At 37.4% G+C, this 19,294-nt stretch overlaps 1 non-coding gene across 1 annotated transcript; it reads right to left on the bottom strand.

Annotated features, from left to right (window-relative positions):
• Nucleotides 1-219: 219 nt before the first annotated feature.
• Nucleotides 220-327, bottom strand: LOC148543698 (small nucleolar RNA R71). Its single transcript, XR_015901229.1, has one exon. It is a non-coding gene; the product is annotated as a small nucleolar RNA R71 (small nucleolar RNA).
• Between the last annotated feature and the right edge of the window lie 18,967 nt (nucleotides 328-19,294).

Genomic DNA, 19,294 nt, shown 5'->3' on the forward strand with positions numbered 1-19,294 from the left:
GAAGATCCTCATCAGTTTTTAGCTGAATTCTCGCAAATCTGTGATACTGTCAAGACCAATGGGGTTGACCCTGAGGTCTATAGACTTACGCTATTCCCTTTTTTTGTAAGAGACAGAGCTAGGATATGGTTGGATTCACAACCTAAGGAAAGCCTAAACTCTTGGGAAAAGCTAGTCAATGCCTTCTTGGCAAAGTTCTTTCCACCTCAAAAATTGAGTAAGCTTAGAGTGGAAGTCCAAACCTTCAGACAGAAGGAAGGTGAATCCCTCTATGAAGCTTGGGAAAGATACAAACAATTGATCAGAAAGTGTCCTTCTGACATGCTTTCTGAATGGAGCATCATAGGTATCTTCTATGATGGTCTGTCTGAACTGTCCAAAATGTCATTGGACAGCTCTGCTGGAGGATCTCTTCATCTGAAGAAGACGCCTGCAGAAGCTCAGGAACTCATTGAAATGGTTGCAAATAACCAATTCATGTACACTTCTGAGAGAAATCCTGTGAATAATGGGACAAATCAGAAGAAAGGAGTTCTTGAGATTGATACTCTGAATGCCATATTGGCTCAGAACAAAATATTGACTCAGCAAGTCAATATGATTTCTCAAAGTCTGTCTGGAATGCAAGCTGCACCAGGCAGTACTAAGGACGCTTCATCTGAAGAAGAAGCCTATGATCCTGAGAACCCATCAATGGAAGAGGTGAATTACATGAATGAACCCTATGGAAACACCTACAATCCTTCATGGAGAAACCATCCAAATCTCTCATGGAAGGACCAATAGAGGCCTCAACAAGGCTTCAACAACAACAATGGTGGAAGAAACAGGTTTAGCAATGGCAAGTCTTTTCCATCATCTTCTCAGCAGCAGACAGAGAACTCTAAGCAGAACCACTCTGACTTAGCAACCATGATCTCTTATCTAATTAAAACCACTCAGAGTTTCATGACTGAAACAAGGTCCTCCATTAGAAATTTGGAGGCACAAGTGGGTCAGCTGAGCAAGAAAGTTACTGAACTCCCTCCTAGTACTCTTGCAAGCAATACAGAAGAGAACCCAAAAGGAGAGTGCAAGGCCATAAACACAATCAACATGGCCAAATTTGGAGAGGAGGAAGAGGCAGTGATCACCACTGAGGAAGACCTCAATGGACGTCCACTGGCCTCCAATGAGTTTCCTAATGAGGAACCATGGGAATCTGAGGCTCACACTAAGACCATAGAGATTCCATTGGATTTACTTCTGCCATTCATGAGCTCTGATGAGTATTCCTCCTCTGAAGAGGATGAAGATGTCACTGAAGAGCAAGTTGCTAAGTACCTTGGAGCAATCATGAAGCTAAATGACAAGTTATTTGGTAATGAGACTTGGGAGGATGAACTCCCTTTGCTCACCAAAGAACTGGATGACTTGACTAGGCAGAGATTACCTCAAAAGAGACAGGATCCGGGAAAGTTCTCAATACCTTGTACCATAGACACCATGACCTTTGAGAAGGCTCTGTGTGACCTAGGGTCAAGTGTAAACCTCATGCCTCTCTCTGTAATGGAGAAGCTAGGGATCCTTGAGGTACAAGCTGCAAGAATCTCACTAGAGATGGCAGACAATTCAAGAAAACAAGCTTATGAACTTGTAGAGGATGTCTTGGTAAAGGTTGGAGACCACTACATCCCTGCTGATTTCATAGTCCTAGAGACTGGGAAGTGCATGGATGAATCCATCATCCTTGGCAGACCCTTCCTAGCCACAGCAAAGGCTGTGATTGATGTTGACAGAGGAGAATTGATCATTCAAGTGAATGAAGAATCCCTTGTGTTTAAGGCTCAAGGATATCCCTCTGTAACCATGGAGAGGAAGCATGAAGAGCTTCTCTCAAAACAGAGTCAAACAGAGCCCCCACAGTCAAACTCTAAGTTTGGTGTTGGGAGGCCACAACCAAACTCTAAGTTTAGTGTTGAACCCCCACATTCAAACTTTAAGTTTGGTGTTGGGAGGTTTCAACATTGCTCTGAACATCTGTGAGGCTCCATGAGAGCCCACTGTCAAGCTACTGACATTAAAGAAGCGCTTGTTGGGAGGCAACCCAATGTTATATCTATCTATTTTTCATTGTTATTTTATGTTTTCTGTAGGTTGATGATCATGTGAAGTCACAAAAATAATTGAAAAAGCAAAAACAGAATGAAAAACAGAAAAAAAATAGCACACCCTGGAGAAAAAGTTTGCTGGCGTTTAAACGCCAGTAAGGGCAGCAAATGGGCGTTTAACGCCCAGTCTGGCACCATTCTGGGCGTTTAACGCCAGAAAGGGGCACCAGACTGGCGTTTAACACCAGGAATGGGCAAGGAGCTGGCGTTAAACGCCAGAAAAGGGTAGCAGCCCGGCGTTTAACGCCAGAATTGGCAGAAATGGCATTTTCGCACGCCATTCGGTGCAGGAATGAGCTATCCTTGACACCTCAGGATCTGTGGACCCCACAGGATCCCCACCTACCCCACCACTCTCTCTCTTCTTCACCAATTCACCAATCACCTCAATACCTCTTCTCCCCCTTGGCCGAACCACAAAGCCTCCTCCATCTCCTCCATTTTTCTTCTTGTTCTACTCTTCTCTTTCTTCTTTTGCTTGAGGACGAGCAAACCTTCTAAGTTTGGTGTGGTAAAAGCGTTGCTTTTTGTTTTTCCATAACCATTTATGGCACCTAAGGCCGGAGAAACCTCTAGAAAGAGGAAAGGGAAGGCAAAAGCTTCCACCTCCGAGTCATGGGAGATGGAGAGATTCCTCTCAAGGGTGCATCAAGACCACTTCTATGAAGTTGTGGCCATGAAGAAGGTGATCCCCGAGGTCCCTTTCAAACTCAAAAAGAGTGAATATCCGGAAATCCGACATGAGATCCGAAGAAGAGGTTGGGAAATTCTTACCAACCCCATTCAACAAGTCGGGAACTTAATGGTTCAAGAGTTCTATGCCAATGCATGGATCACCAAGAACCATGATCAAAGTGTGAACCCGGACCCAAAGAATTGGCTTACAATGGTTCTTAGACTTTTGTCCGAAAAATGTAAGGTTGGCATTCAAATTGCCCATGATGCAAGGAGATGAACACCCCTACACTAGAAGGGTCAACTTTGATAAAAGGTTGGACCAAGTCCTCATAGACATTTGTGAAGAGGGCGCTCAATGGAAGAGAGATTCAAGAGGAAAGCCGGTTCATTTAAGAAGGCATGACCTCAAGCCCGTGGCTAGGGGATGGTTGGAGTTTATCCAACGTTCAATCATTCCCACTAGTAACCGGTCCGAAGCTACTATAGACCGGGCCATCATGATTCATAGCATCATGATTGGAGAGGAAGTAGAAGCTCATGAGGTTATATCCCAAGAACTCTATAAGGTGGCGGACAAGTCCTCTACCTCGGCAAGGTTAGCCTTCCCTAATCTCATTTGTCACCTCTGTAATTCAGTTGGAATTAACATAGAGAGAGACATCCTCATTGATGAGGACAAGCCCATCACTAAGAAAAGGATGGAGCAAACAAGAGATCCCACTCATGGACATGAGCATGAGGAAATTCCTCATCATGAAATCCCTGAGATACCTCAAGGGATACACTTTCCCCCCACAAAATCATTGGGAGAAAATCAACACCTCCCTAGGAGAATTGAGTTCCAACATGGGACAACTAAGGGTGGAGCACCAAAAACATTCCATTCTCCTCCATGAAAATAGAGAAGATCACAAAATCATGAGAGAGGAGCAACAAAGGCAAGGAAGAGACATTGAGAAGCTCAAGAACTCCATAAGATCTTCAAGAGGAAGAACAAGCCGCCATCACTAAGGTGGACCCGTTCTTTAATCTCCTTGTTCTTTAATTTCCTGTTTTTCGAATTTTTTATGCTTATGTTTATCTATGTTTGTGTCTTATGATCATTAGTGTCTTAGTGTCTATGCCTTAAAGCTATGAGTGTCCTATGAATCCATCGTCTTTCTTAAATGAAAAATGTTTTTAATTGAAAAAGAAAAAGAAGTGCATGAATTTCAAATTTTAAAACAGTTTAATTATCTTGATGTGGTGGCAATGCTATTGTTTTTCTGAATGAATGCTTGAACAGTGCATATTTTTGAATCTGACTGTTTATGAATGTTAAAACTGTTGGCTCCTGAAAGAATGAAAGGAAAAGGAGAAATGTTATCTGATGATCTGAAAAATCATAAAATTGATTCTTGAAGCAAGAAAAAGCAGTGAAAAGCTTGCAGAAAAAAAAAGATATATGCGAAAAAAAAAAAAAGAGAAAAAGCAAGCAAAAAAAGCCAATACCCCTTTAAACCAAAAGGCAAGGGTGATAAAAAGGATCCAAGACTTTGAGCATCAGTGGATAGGAGGGCCCACAGGAATAAAAACCTGGCCTAAACGGCTAAAACAAGCTGTCCCTAACCATGTGCTTGTGGCGTGAAGGTGTCAAGTGAAAACTTGAGACTGAGCGGTTAAAGTCGAGGTCCAAAGCAAAAAGAAGAGTGTGCTTAAGAACCCTGAACACCTCTAATTGGGGACTCTAGCAAAGCTGAGTCACAATCTAAAAAGGTTCACCCAGTTATGTGTCTGTGGCATTTATGTATCTGATTCTAATACTGGAAAACAAAGTGCTTAGGGCCACGGCCAAGACTCATAAAGTAGCTGTGTTCAAGAATCAACATACTTAACTAGGAGAGTCAGTAACACTATCTGGATTCTGAGTTCCTATAGATGCCAATCATTCTGAACTTCAAAGGATAAAGTGAGATGCCAAAACTGTTCAGAAGCAAAAAGCTAAAAACCCCGCTCATCTAATTAATACTGATCTTCATAGATGTTTTTGGAATTCATTGTATATTCTCTTCTTTTTATCCTGTTTTATTTTCAGTTGCTTGGGGACAAGCAACAATTTAAGTATGGTGTTGTGATGAGCGGATAATTTATACGCTTTTTGGCATTGATTTTAGTATGTTTTTAGCATGTTTTAGTTAGTTTTTATTTAAAATTCACTTTTCTGGACTTTACTATGAGTTTGTGTATTTTTCTATGATTTCAGGTATTTTTTGGCTGAAATTGAGGGACCTAAGCAAAAATCTGATTCAGAGGCTAAAAAGGACTGCAGATGCTGTTGGATTCTGACCTCCATGCACTCGAAGTGGATTTTCTGGAGCTACAGAAGCCCAATTGGCGCGCTCTCAATTGCGTTGGAAAGTAGACATCCAGGGCTTTCCAGCAATATATAATAGTCCATACTTTTCCCAAGATTTGATGGCCCAAACCGGCGTTCAAAGTCAGCATCAGAATTCCCAGCGTTAAACGCCGGAACTGGCACCAAAGTGGGAGTTAAACGCCCAAACTGGCACAAAAGCTGGCGTTTAACTCCAAAAAAAGTCTCTACACGAAAATGCTCAGCCCAAGCACACACTAAGTGGGATAAATAGGACCTTTTGCTATTGTATTTGGAGTCTAATCTTTGAGTAGTTCTATGCTACCTTAGATCACGTTTTGGGGCTGGCCTCATGGCCATGCCTAGACCATGTTCTTATGTATTTTCAACGGTGGAGTTTCTACACACCATAGATTAAGGTGTGGAGCTCTGCTGCACCTCGAGTATCAATGCAATTACTATTGTTCTTCTATTCAATTCAGCTTGTTCTTGTTCTAAGATATCACTTGTTCTTCAACTTGATGAATGTGATGATCCGTGACACTCATCATCATTCTCACCTATGAACGTGTGCTTGACAACCACCTCTGTTCTACCTTCGATTGAGTGTTTATCTCTTGGATTCCTTAATCAGAATCTTCGTGGTATAAGCTAGAATTGATGGCGGCATTCTTGAGAATCCAGAAGGTCTAAACCTTGTCTGTGGTATTCTGAGTATGATTCAAGGATTGAATGACTGTGACGAGCTTCAAACTCGTGATTGTGGGGCGTTAGTGACAGACGCAAAAGAATCACTAGATTCTATTCCGACATGATCGAGAACCGACAGATGAATAGCCGTGCTGTGACAGAGTGCGTTGAACATTTTCACTGAGAGGACGGGATTGTAGCCACTGACAATGGTGATGCCCAACATATAGCTTGCCATGGAAAGGAGTAAGAAGGATTGGATGAAGACAGTAGGAAAGCAGAGAGACGGAAGGGACAAAGCATCTTCATACGCTTATCTGAAATTCTCACCAATGAATTACATAAGTATCTCTATCTTTATTTTATGTTTTATTTATCTTTTAATCATTCATCATCCATAACCATTTGAATCCGCCTGACTGAGATTTACAAGATGACCATAGCTTGCTTCATACCAACAATCTCCGTGGGATCGACCCTTACTCACGTAAGGTTTATTACTTGGACGACCCAGTGCACTTGCTGGTTAGTTGTGCGAAGTTGTGATAAAGAGTTGAGATTACAATTGTGCGTACCATGTTGATGGCACCATTGATGATCACAATTTCGTGCACCAGCAAGTAATCACAACCAGAGAAGAAGATAAGTCACAAACCAAGAATTCCAACATTAAACACATCATGCTTGTTTATTAAGTTCAATGAACATCATACCCAAAAGAATGGTCAATGGATTAGCTTAAGCCAAAAATGAAGGTTAGTAAGGTAAGAAAAGTTAGAAGTTAGAAAATCTAGTTCAAAGGTTAGGGGTATGATGGTCATTGTCTCAATCAAGAAAAGTTCACAAAGCAAAGAAAACAAGCATGCTCACAATCATGAGGGAAGTGCAGTCATTGATGATGAAATATGCAGAAGCAATTAATTGAAAGCAAGTCATCAATCAATGCCATTGTCATTAGGTTTGTAATAATTGGTGTAAGTATATGGAATATGCACTATGTGTAACAAAGAGCGAGTTGAAACAATTTAAATCAAGAATATCACACTAGTGAGAATCACTAATTATTGAAAATGAATGAGCCTTTTAGAGAGGTTGCAGGTTAAAGTCAAATGTAAAGTTTAGTTCGAATCAAAAAGCATTTGACTTATTTTGAAGAGTGAAGCCTCAAAAAGGTTCAAATGAGTGAGGTGAGGGCTACTTGACATAGAAAACCGCTAAATAATTCCTCAACTACTCTTTTCCAATGCACATCAACAGGAATCAAATTGGACACGGGGATGCTAACCAAGTAACCCAAGAATTGAACTTGGTGAGGTTAGGTAACCTTAATTGTGGAAATTGCAAGTTCAATTCTAGGTAACAAGTTGGAAACAAGCAGTTTATAAAAATTTGGGTAGCATCCCGACAGTAAATTGGACGTTCCCAGATGACAAATAGCAGTAAAATGCAAGTATATGAATCCAAAAGAATTTGCAACAACATGAAAAGCAAGGATTGCATATATGCAGCAGTAAACTTAAGTTCACAAGCAGAATTCAGCAGGCAGCAATGAAATAGCAGCAAAGCAATATCAACATGGAAACAGAACAACTCATCAACCATCACTCAACAAACAAAGAATATTCATTTCAAACAGATAAACACAAACGGAGCAATTATCAGGCCTAGGATCATCTAACCACAACCTTGCTACCTAACAACCTAGGATCAACTAAAACATGCATATCTAACTAGCCTAGCAATCAAATGTAATCCACTTCTAACTAATGTAAACAACTCAAATAATGGAAAAGAAAGTAGAGACGCAGAGCAGGAACAGAGGTGAGGATAGGGAACCTGGGGTGTAGCAAAACAGAACGGGAAAGAAGAGAGGGGGCAGGAATAGTGTCGCCCAAAATGGTGGTGGCGCGGCGGTCTCACAGCGGCGTTGGCGGTTATGGGAGGAGCGAAGGGGCCGAGGAGGTGGTGAGAGAAGTGAGAATGAGGGGCGAGGGAGAGAGAAAGAGCGAGAGAAGAAGAGAGAGGGGGAGACGGAGATGATGGTGGCGACGGCGGTGGTCGCAGCGGTGCTCGGCGGCTGTTGCAGAGAGGAGTGAAGGTTGAGGGTGAGACGAAGAGGGAGAGACGTTGGGGTGAGGGGGTGCGCGAGTGCGCTGTGTTCATCGCGTGGTTAGGGTTTAATTAATTTGAATCCATGTGTGCGCGCACGGTGCGTGTCCGCACGGATGGATGAAAATGGGGGTATACGCGGAAGCGTCTTGTGTGCGTTTGCGTGGGTGGAAAAATGAATGAGTGGCGCGGTAGCGTCAGATGTGCTTTCGCGTAGATGAGGGGCGTAGGCATGGGCGCGGACGCGTACAGTGCGCGTCTGCGTCTAGTGAGTTGGGCTAGGGGCTTAATGCTGGCCCAGGTGCAGCACAACTCTCGGGTTGGTGGCCTGGAAAATGTTTTAGTGGATCGGCGCATACGCGGCATGTGCGCGGGCGCGCGTATTTGCAAAATATGGATATCGACACGTATGCACGCAGTGCGCGCATGCGTGCAAGCGGTTATGTCATTGGCCCAATGTTGGCGTGAGAGTGGCCCAACTCTCTGAAAAAAGTATGGGCCTGCATATGCGTATGGACGCGCACGCGCACAACGTGCGTACGCGTCCTTGACACTTTTTTTTTCAGGAAAAGCAAAAACAGCTCAAAATACCCCCAACACTACCTACAGCTCAGAATCAATCAAAATTGTAAGGATACAAAAATCTTTTTGGCTTTTTGAGAATCTTCAAATAAAAGCAAGGGTTACTTGCTCCACAAGCAACCTACAACCAACTTATTGAAACAAGTATATAGAAAGAAAACTACCTACAATGGTAACTCAATTCACTTATTAATCAAAGCTACAAGAGAGTGGAAAGAGTTTACTATGGTGGGGTGTCTCCCACCTAGTACTTTTAGTTTAAGTCCTTAATTTGGACATTTGGGAAGCTCTTTGTCATGGTGGCTTATGCTTGTACTCATCCTTGAATCTCCAAGGATCTTTACTCCTCAAATGGTTGACAGAAGTTCCAACCATCTTCACCAAGTTTGGATGGAGTTTCACCCAAGATATGAGCTCCCATAGTTGGTCTTCGTGCTTTGAACCGGGGTCCCATATCTTATTCTCGCACCCGTCTTCTGGTTGATCTTCATGAATTGTCCGTTCGGGTGGTTGACAAATAGAATTCTCTCTAGCACACCAAGTCTTCTCCCTAGACCCATGTAAAGTAGCATTCATCCAATCATGGTCCCTGTGCTTTGAAGCCTTGACCTCAATGAGCCTAATTCCCAACCTCCAACCACTACACAACTCCTTTTTACCCTTAACTCTACAAAGAGCTCTAAGTTGTCCATCCGTTTCAATCAAGCCATATTCAAGTGAGAAAGTAAAGCTTAGGTTTGAAGATTTTACCCACTTGAATGTCGTGTTGGATGGTGACTTAGGGAGGAAAACCTCCCCACACTTAGATAATGCAAGGTCGACTTCCTTATGCTCTTCTTCGAGTATTTCCACCTCTTGACAACTTCTTTTATCTTCTTCTTGCTTGTTGACTTCTTTCAATTCCTCCTCATCATCAATCGAGTCAAATTTAGGGGGTTGTGTGAAATCTACTTCCATATCATCTTTACATTCAATGGAAGAGTCTTCAATGAGATTACCAACATCATTTGGTGTTGAGTTGTCTTCAATAGCTTCAATTTCATGTCCCATGTGAGAGGATTCAATTATTGATAAGAAATCATTGATGATTGAGTCCATCTCTTGATCAACCTTTTTCATATTCTTCAATCTTTATATGCTCCGGAGGTTGTTGAGACTTCCATGGTGGTTCCGCATCTCCTAGATCTTTAACCACTTCTTCCTTTTCTTCAATGACCCTAGGCGTCTCCAATTGTTCCAACACAAAGCTCAACTCTTCCTTCTTCTCCACCGGATTTTCCAATCTCTCTTTCATGCTTTGCTCATCTTTTGATTTCTCACATGTGGCCACGGAAGCACCTTGAGTGTTCAAACATTGGTAGGCTAAAGAGTGCACTACCTTAGTCAAATTAGTCACAAACTTTAGGGTGTTCCTTTGCATATCCTCTTGTCCTTGAAGTAGCAAGGTGAGAGAATCATTTATTGGGGTTTGGGATGGATAAAAAGGTTCATTATTTTGGACAAAGGGTTCATAGTGGGAAGGCGGTTCTTCTTGGTAGGAGTATGGAGATGATATATATTGAGGTGGTTCTTCATAATAGTCATGATAAGGTTGTAGTGGTTCTAAAGGTTCTTGCTCATAATGGTCACAAGGATATGGTATGGGTGATTGGTCATACAATGGATGTGGGTCACAAGAAGGTGCTTGGTAAAAATGGGCTTGTGAGCATGGTTGATAGTCTTGCTGAGGATAAGGTTCATAGGCATGTGGTGGTAGTACTTGATTATCACAAAAAGAGTCACCATAGCCGCCAAATTGACATGCATTTGGATGGTGGTTATACCTATAAGCATCCGAAGGTTGTTGCCAATAGGAGTGATCAATCCCTTGAGGCTCCTCCCATCTTGAAGTGTTCCATCCTTGGTACATGTTGTCATTAAAGTCCACATTTCCTACAACACAGTGAGAATCAAACTCATAGCCAAAGTGAGAATTCATAGTGGAAAAGCAAAATAATACTAACAAAAACTAGAAAACAAGCAATTGACAAACCTATTCACAATATTCACATATATACAAGAACCAATAACATAACACCATTGCAAATTCCCCGGCAACGGCGCCATTTTGATGATCGGATTTTTGACGGGTTAGAATTTCACTAATGAAATCTCGTTGCAAGTATAGTCTCTAAACCAACAATAATCCTTTCATACAAAAATTTGTTTGTCACAAGTACAAACCCCTAAAATCTATAAACTGAAGTATTTAAACCTCGGGTTGTTCTCCCTAGGAATTGCAATAAAGTGTCCTTGTCATTGGTTATGAGGTGTGTTTTGGGGTTTTTGAGGTTTTAGACAAGAAATATAAATGGCAAAGAAAATAAACTAACAACTAACAAAGCTCTTGGCAAGATATGAGAACTAGAAATCCTATCCTAGTTATCCTCCTCAATTGTGACCACAAATTGTCTATTGCTACCACTTAGTTAACCTCTAACCATGGAGGAAAGTCAAGTGGATGAATCAACTTGATTCCACAAGTCCTAGCCGACTCCCAAGGGAAAGACTAGCTTTAGTGGTATCCAAATCAATTAGCAACTTCTCATTATCAATCAACAAAGGAATTAGATAACTCAAGCGTCACTAATTACTCCACCTAGGCCAAGAGGAATAAAATCTATACTAAAATCCAACCAAGCATTTCATCAAACACTTGGAAGGCATAAAAGGAAAGCAAAGTAAATTGGCAACAGCAATGGAATCTAACAACAATTATTGCAAGGAATTAATAACAACAATCAAAAGAAACACAATTACCATGAATTACCTCAAATTGAATTGAAAGAAAATAGAATGAACAAAAGTAGATCTACATCAAAGCATAGAAACAACATAAAGGAAATTGCAACAAAAGAATATAAGAATTATGAATGTCACAACAAAGGATTGAAGAGTAGAAGTAGATGAAAGCATGAATTAAAACCTAGATCTAAGATTATTGACCTAAACCTAATCCTACTCCTAATCCTAGAGAGAAGTGAGAGCTTCTCTCTCTAAAAACTAAACTAAAACTAAGCCTAAAGTGTAGTGTGTGTTCTCTGATGAGTGAGTGATGCCTCCCCCTTCATTCCTTGATCTATTTAGCCTTTTCCCGCCAAAAACTCAGCTCCAAATGGGGCCAGAAACCCTCCAAAATCGCCAGGCACGTGTTTGACTAAAGGAATCATGTGCGGCCTTTGGCGCATACGCGCACAACGCGCCCCTAGAGCTTTTCACAATCCACGCGGAGCGCACCGTGCGCGCGCGCGTCCATGGGCTTTCTCCAAATCTTTGGCTTTTCATGATTTCTCCACTTTGTATGCTTTCCTTTCACTCCTTTGATCCTTTCCTAGCCCTTTTCAATCTGAAATCACTAGCAAACACATCAAAGCATCTAGTGGAATCAAAGGAAGATTAAAACTATCAAATTAAAGGTCTACAAAGTATGTTTTCACATTTAAGCACTAATAAGGAGACAATCACAAAACTATGCTAATTCATTGAATAAATGTGAGGAAAGGTTATCAAAATGCTCTAAATTCAATACAAGATTAACCCTAAAAAGGGGGTTTATCAGAGAGCGAAGGAGAGAGAGGGAGAGAAAGAGAGAGAGGGGGAGAGAAGGAGAGAGAGACAAAGAGAGAAGGAAAGAAAGAGAGAGAGGGGGAGAGCAAAGTAGAGAGTGGGAGAGAAGGAGAGAGAGACAAGAGAGAAAGGCAAGGTGGAGAAAAAGGGAGAGAGAGAGAGAGAGAGAGAGAGAAGGGAGGGAGAGAGAGAGAGAGAAAGAGAAGGGGAAAGAGAGAGATAGGGGAGAGAGAGGAGGATAGAAAGAGGGAGAGGAAGAGAGTGAGATAGAGAGAGAGAGAGAGAAGAAGAGAGAGAGGGGAAGGAAGGGGGAGAGAGAGAGAGGGAAAAAGAAGAGAGGAAAAGGGAGAGAGAGAAATAGAGAGAGAGGAGGGAGAGAAAGAGGGGAAGGAGAGAGAGGAGGAGGAGGAGAAAGAAGAGAAGGAGAGAGAGAGAGAGAGAGAGAGAGAGAGAGAGAGAGAGGAAGGAGAGAAGGAGAGAGAGAACAGAGAAGGAAAAGAGAGAGAGAGAAAGAGAGAGAGAGAGAGAGAGAGAGAGAGAGAGAAGGGAGACAGAACAGAAAAGGGAAAGAGAGAGAGAGAAGGGAGAGAAAGAGGAGAGAGAGAGAAGAAGAAGAGAAAGAAGGGAGGGAGAGAGAAAGAGAGAAGGAGAGAGAGAGAGTATGTAAAAACTAATTTTGGAGTTTGAATAAAACCAGTTTTAATTAGGTTTTGATTTTAATTTGGTTTTAGTTTTGGTTAACCGGTTAAAAACCGTTTTTTTAATTTAGTTTTAGTTAACCAATTCTAAAAAATATAGATATGATTTTTAAAATTATTTTATTAAATTGGTTAACTAAAATATTGTTATAATTTTTTAACCGGTTAACCATATTTTAGTTTTTTTATGAACACCCCTAGGTACAGTGCTCATGACTAAAGCTTAATATTTTGATTTTGAGATGATTGGTCTTCGAATTTTACAATAAAAGCACTCACCATTGGTGTCTGAAGGTATCTTACTACCTTGTGGTAAGCTCTCAAATGCCTATTTTTTATCTTACTAATTTTTTATCTTATAGATATCTCTATAAAATTTCATGCTATTTAAAAATCATTTGATATATCTATTTCTACCACTATATATAATGTATATATAATGTGAGTTGAAAGGATGTAATTTTGTCCCACGTGAAAGACTCTTTTATCATATGTATTTATAAAAATACCTTGTGCTGTTTATAAAACTTGCACTCAGTTAGAATATAAATATATTGAAAGTCTTCCGCTATATATTGGCATTTCATTCTCTTTTGAAAAATCCTCCTAGGAACTATCCTAATAGTATAAGAGAAGACCTTGTTAAGGAGTTTGTTAGGATCTGTTTGTTGATCAGGTACTCTTATGTTGTTTTCATTTTATTTTAACTCTGTCTCTATTATTATTTTCTGCTCAGATACAAAATATCCTATCTTAGTTTCTTTCTTTAGTTTGTGTCTCCATGATCTATCCAAACTTTTCAGTATCATTCATTTTTTCGTCATTGTCAAATGGAGTGCTTCTGGTTGTTGTAAACACTGTGGTTTTGTTAATATTTGGAGTAAAATTTGAATTTGTTTGCATTTCAGGATGGTGTTAAGCCAATATAAGTTGCGATTGCAAGGGGCAATCGTGGAGCTGTTGAGATATTGTTTCCTTGATATCCAAGATTGATATCATTCCTAATTGGACTATTAATGGGATAATTGAGTATATGCAGTCCAAAATTAAGAAGCAACAGGTATTGAAAGTCTTGAGTTTAATTTGCTTAAATTATTTTTAGAAGGCTCAATAATAACAGTCTTCATGGTGAATTGTCATATTATTGGCTAATATAGCACAGCTTGCTTTATATATTTGCAACAATCAATGCATGACCTTGCTAGAATGGTTAAACTTAAACAGTTGCTTTACCTTGAGCATTGAGTATGATTTATATATTTGCAACAATCAATGCATGACCTTGCTGGAATGGTTAAACTTAAACAGTTGCTTTACCTTGAGCATTGAGTATGATGGGCAAATTACATTTGTTTAATTTTTAAGTTAAATGTCCTTTTTTTTTGCTTGAATATGTTTGATTAATTTTTAATTACAGTTTGAAGTCTCCTCTTCTTCTATTCAGGAGCTTATGGAATAAATTTTTTAACATTGAACAACTTGTCTATTGAACAATGTGACAACATGAAACCATTCAGAGAAGAAATCATAGATGAACAAACAAAGCCTGCCCTCTTTCCTAAAACAGTAATAACAATACCTTTAAAGTCTTATTTCTATTGTTATTTCATAATAGCATAAGAAAAATAAATTAGAATAAAATAAAATTGATTAGATTTAATGGGCATGATTGTGAATTAAACTCTTTTACATTATCATCAAATAAAAATATAATGTCTCTGAGGTTTGATAGAAGATTATGGGTCTATATATATAATATATATATATATGTTTTATTATTAATTACTAGTGACATGTTTTGTTTATTCCTTTTTGGATTTAACCTTTAACCATTGAAAAAAAAATCAAATAAAATATTTTTCATGATCGGATAAGTTAAGATATGGTCACAACTAAACCCCAATTAAAATAGCGTAGAATACGTGCATAAATTTGCATTTTGATATATTTAACTTTATGCATGCTAATAAATTAATTTTTCTGTCATGATTTATTCCATTGTAGGTACTGAACAATTTGAAGTCAATTCAAATTGAGTCGAGACATGCAACGTCATCGACTAACTATGATTATCGAAGGGATAATCTAGAAGAGCTTCAATTATCTAGACTGAAGGATACTAAAATTCTGTATTCTTTCCTTTATAGCAATTCTAATATGAAGAATCTATGCTTGAATAATGGTTCTTTTCGAGAATTGGTGCCTCTTGAAAGGCTTGCTAAGATTGAAAGCTTAGGAGTTGTTCCACATCTGAAAAGCTTGAAGCTAACAGATCTACCTTATCACACACACCACACCCACACACACATAAAATCTCCTTTTTCTTGGTCAAGTTTGCACTAGATGAGACTCGAACTTGAGACCTCTTAATAAGAAAGGAGAACATATGTCACTTGAGCTAAAACTCATTGGCAGATATACCTTATCTTAAGAACATTGGCTTTGAAAGAGACCCAATTCTTCAAATGATAAAGTCATTGGTTTTTCAAAGAAAGAGCTCCTGGATGGAACTTTTGGATGGGCTTAATATCTTATTTTTGCTGTAAATAATTAAAATAATTTCTGTTTATTTTGTTCTTCATACTTTCAAAAACTAATTGAATGAAAAATTTTCTGCTGGATCTTTATTTCAAGGTGAACTTGAGTTGCCATTTCTAGCACTTCTCTTGGTCATTCTTTCCCCTTATGAGGTCATAAGATTTAGGTAAGCAAATCCATCTTTTTGGGTTTTGAGTTCATTAAGCCATTGCCTCTTTTTCATAAAACGATTCAATGTTATTGTCTTTGTTAGGGACACAAAAGGAGTGGCTATCATTTCATTATTGATTGCAGTGTATTTGGCTTACCAGCATTTCTCAAGAACAAGTTTACAGAAATCACTTGATCAAGGTTCAATTGTTGCCACCATAGCTGTTGTTTGTATCACTATTGCATCTTTGTTGCTTCTGATCTGAGTTGCTTTAGAATGTAGACTCATAATATGTTGTACATAATAATGTCCGACTGTGGTGATTATTGTATAATATATCATATCTGAATTTTGTACTTTTTTCACTAATTCTTGCTGATTCAAATAAAGAGGTTAGCTTTGTTTTGTGATAAAAATTGGCATTCAGAGAATGATTTTATATAGAGAGTTATGTCTTATATTGAGAAATTGTGTTATAAAAAATTTAGTTTTTAAATTTTGATATTAAAAAATAAAATTTTAATTTGAGAATATGTAAATGAGATGAGATTAATGAATGATTTGAAATTAAAAATAGATAAATAATTACAGGGTTTGTGAAGGTTTAAAAATCTCACAAAATAGTTAATTTTGTTAAATTAAAAATTAATTTGTGCGGGGTTTTAAACTGTCACAAAAGTAATTTAAAACCGTCACAAAAACTTAATATAAAACTCTCACTAAACACACAAAAACTCCCCACTGAATAGGTTGTGGAGGTTTTTAAAAATCTCCACAAAAGACCTCGTGGCACCTTAAATTTTGGGAGTTTTAGAAACATTCACAAACTATTTGGTGGGGTTATAAACCTCCACAAATAAGAGAAAAAAACTGCCACAAATAAATAAAAACCTTATAGTGTTAACTTGTTCTATTTTTTACGCTTACTTTTTCTGCGTGTTCATAGTTATTTTGAGGGCAACATCAAGTTGAGCCACCGCAATCAATTAGCCATTCTTTTTTCTAAGAAATTTGTATTTAAACTATCATAAAAAAATTACAATTACAAAATTATTATAAAAATTCCTAATAAAAAGAAACATGCGAAATATAAAAAAATCTAAAATTTAACAAAAATAAATTCAAAATTATTTTAAATTTTTAAATATAAAAAAATAAGGCATTCAAAAATATTTAAAAAAGAACATTTGAAAATAAACAAAAGATCTAAAATTATTAAAAAATTTATTTAAAATAAAAAAAATTCAAAACTAGTAAAAAGAATTATCCAAAACAAAAAAGAAGAGCGATACCACCAAATCACAAAGTTTGGATGTGGTAGAACACGACATCCTTCTTTTTCGTTGGCTACTTGGCTGTTCAGTCACAACTAGCGGTGACATGCAGCAACAGCAACGGCGTGCGTGCGTTCGCGAAGAGAAGGCACTGCGACCACAGTGATGAGAGGGGACGTTGCACGTGGGTGCATCGATGGGAAGGCGGTGCATGCGGCATTGGGAGGGGCCGTTGCGTCCATGCGTGCGGCCGTGGGATGGCGATGCGTGCATGTGGTGGTGGTCGGCAGCAACGGCACGTGGTTATATAGAGAGGGGTAAGGGTTTGTGTGATCATTTCTCTTATTGTCAATGAGGTGAAGGTGAAATTAATAAGGTTTGACTCTTTCGGATTTTTTTTTAGAATAAGTATAGGGAGCCAATGGTCTAAGCGTATAATGTGTACAATGGAGGTTTAGGAAGTATTAGAGATATGATCATTAGTGTTACATTGTCCTGTCAGGTTACGCTTTTGGGATGAGCGGTTTCATGATATGGTATTAGAGTTCTAGATCCGAAAGATCAAAAGTTTGATCCTTGGTAAACCCCAAAATCAGCTTAAGCTTTTGGGATAAGTGGTTTTATGACATGAGATGTTTATTATCCCTGGTATCCGGATGGTTATTCTAGATAGTATGGGTGATGTTCATTTTATTCATGGATCAAAGATTTAGCCCATTGTACACATTGTACACTTAGGCCGTTGGCTCCTTAGCAGTACTCTTTTTTTTATTGGGCCTTTTTTTTAGTTGACTGTTCTACCAGTTAGTTCTCTAGAGTTTGTCTTAAAATTATAATCAATTTATTTATATATTAAAAATTAGTTACTAAATTAATGATATGTATAAGATATATGGTAAAATACAGAATATAAAAATACATATTAAAAATAAATTAAACATCACATGTATTTATATTTTATTAGGTTTTATTAATTATTAATATTTTTATAAAAAATCAAGGTAAAATATTTTTATCGTTTGATAATTTTTTTAATTTGATTATATTTTTAATTTTTATTTTTAAATTAAAAAATATCAAATAATAAAAATATGTGATGTAATTTTAGTGAGACTTTTTTTTATACTTTTCAGAATTTTTATAGCTCCTGTAATTATGATTATAATAGAATTTACCATTCATAAAATATTAATATATAATTAAGTTGAGTTGATTAAGTAATTAATTCATCTATCTATTTAAACAACTATTGAAAGTTTGAATAAAAAAAAAATAAGAAAAATTATTCTAAAGGACCGTTAAGAAGATTTAATTATTAAAAAAGACCTTTAATATCAAAATTATTAAGAAGGACTAAATTTTTTATCTTCCTAAATTACTAATTATTTATTTACATTCATATATCCATACAACACATTAATTTCTACACCTTTCGGTGAATGACCCATTTAGCTACAGCTTTGATAGGATTTTTGAAAGGAAAAAAGAATTTCAAATGAGTTGTTTGCACTTTGAATGCAGGAAATGTATTTAGCATATTAGCATAATTGCTAATTCAATTAGCTCGTTATTGTGAACCAAAAGCAGGATGCAATTTTTCCAAATTTAAAGACTGTCAAATTGAGTAACATAAAGAGTTTGTGCAAAATATAGAATTCTGAAGTTCATAAAAATTTTTTTGGCAAACTACACACTCTGATCATTGAGAAATGTGATGAATTGGTCCATGTGATTCCTCATAATATGGTTGGAAGATTGTTGAATTTAAGTTGCTTGAGGGTTACGAACTGCGAGTCAATCAAAGTTATATTTGAAGAAGTTGATGATGATAATAGAAAACAAGATGTTATGCATAACATCAAGTTGCAAGATATTTATTTAGAAATACTCCCGAAACGGGAGAATATATTCAAATGGAAGAAAGAAGTAAAATGGAGTGATCTCAAATTGTAAAAGATATATTTATCTTCTTATAAAAAGATTTGGTTCTTCTTCTTAAATATTATATAAAAAGATTTGGTCCTTTTTAATAATTTTGGTATTAAAGATCCTTTTTAATAATTAATTGGTGTTTGCTATGGTACGATGATAAATTCATACGTACCAATACGTTTAAAATATGGACAAATAATAACAATCTACGTGGAATTTATTTTCCACATCAACATTTAATTTTTATTTTTTTAAATATATATTATATCACCACTTTTACTAATACACCCCTTTAATTAAATAAAAATAAAAAAATATTTTTTTTTTAATTTTATAAAAATTCTTAAATATCTTTCTTTTATTTTTGATTAGACAAAAATATCTTTTTAAATTAACAAAATTTTAAAATTCAATTAATCCTAATTTTATAGTTTCAAACAATTTAAACAACAAAACAAAAACATATTAAAAAAACAAAAAAATCAAAATTTCTTCATCTTCTCCAATTTCTCTAATCATTCGTGCCCCCTCTA

This window comes from Arachis ipaensis, chromosome B9 (assembly GCF_059453495.1).
Source record: "Arachis ipaensis isolate K30076 ecotype BB chromosome B9, ASM5945349v1, whole genome shotgun sequence".
NCBI lineage: Eukaryota > Viridiplantae > Streptophyta > Magnoliopsida > Fabales > Fabaceae > Arachis > Arachis ipaensis.